Below are 1,120 nucleotides of genomic sequence, written 5' to 3'. Positions count from 1 at the left end.
GAGAACAACAAACCCAGCGTGCTACCTTCAAGAACCAGGGCAAGGAAGGAATAATCCCTTTGTTGTTATTTTAAACTCGATGTTTCCCAGCCCTGTGCATACATCCTATTCATTGGCACAATTAACAGGAGTGAAACAGCTTCACTTCAGGTTAGGGCAGGTTAGAAACTGGATCTCCCCACTAGCTATTGTTAAAAAGGTTTAAATGTGAACAATCCAACAATATGGTTATGGACAAGTGGGAAGTGCTCCATCCTTGAGGAGTGGATAGGGGACGAGGAAGCAGGTATGGCAAGGGGATTTAACTTTAGTTAGAAGCATTTTTTGGATAAGCCTCAGGACTTGCTTGTATTATTTTAAATATATGGTGGAGTGCACTGTTCTAGGGTTTTGACCTATGGCCTTATGATTGGCTTTTTGGGACCCCCAACTTCAATATGTGTGCATATTTCCAGGCTATTTTGTAGTGGCTGGGAGTGGAATGGGATTGCTGGTATCTGGAGGCTGAAGGAATGACTGGTTCTATATCTAAGCATTTCTAATGTGCAATCTAATCATCAGTAGTTAACATCTAGGGATGCAGGCAGGAAAACTTAGCCAGAATACTCTTCCTGACTTCTTTTGAAAGGACAGTCCAGTGTTTTGGATCAGCTGTGGCAAAGGCTCTATCTCCTATCTAGTGTTCAGATAAATATAGTGGGACCAAAGATCATAGCTGCTATGGCAGGTTCCTGAATAAAAAGAGGTCTCTGAGAGAACGTGGGCCTATCCCACTGAAGGTTTTGTAACTCAGTGTAAGACCCCTGAGTGGCATCTTTTGGATCTGGTGTTGCCCAGGAGTCAGCTACAACTTGCAGAGCACAATAATATACAGTCTTCAGCCCATTTCACTTAGGGTGCTGCATTGTATGCCAGATGTCATTTCACTGTGAATTTTCTCAGGCTGAGATATAAAGAACTGCAGTACTCCAGACAACAGGTGACAAACATATAAACTACTGTGGCCAATCAACATCTTAAAAGGATTAGGAGTTTTCTTGATAGCTGGTGATTCTCCGGGATCAGCATGATCCTGTTAGGCCCAAAAATATGGAGTATAGTTGTTTGGCCAGCTTAGCCA

Source organism: Terrapene carolina, unplaced genomic scaffold (genome assembly GCF_002925995.2).
Source record: "Terrapene carolina triunguis isolate 2854851 unplaced genomic scaffold, T_m_triunguis-2.0 Scaffold23, whole genome shotgun sequence".
Taxonomy (NCBI): Eukaryota; Metazoa; Chordata; order Testudines; family Emydidae; genus Terrapene; species Terrapene triunguis.
This window is presented reverse-complemented; position numbering follows the sequence as displayed.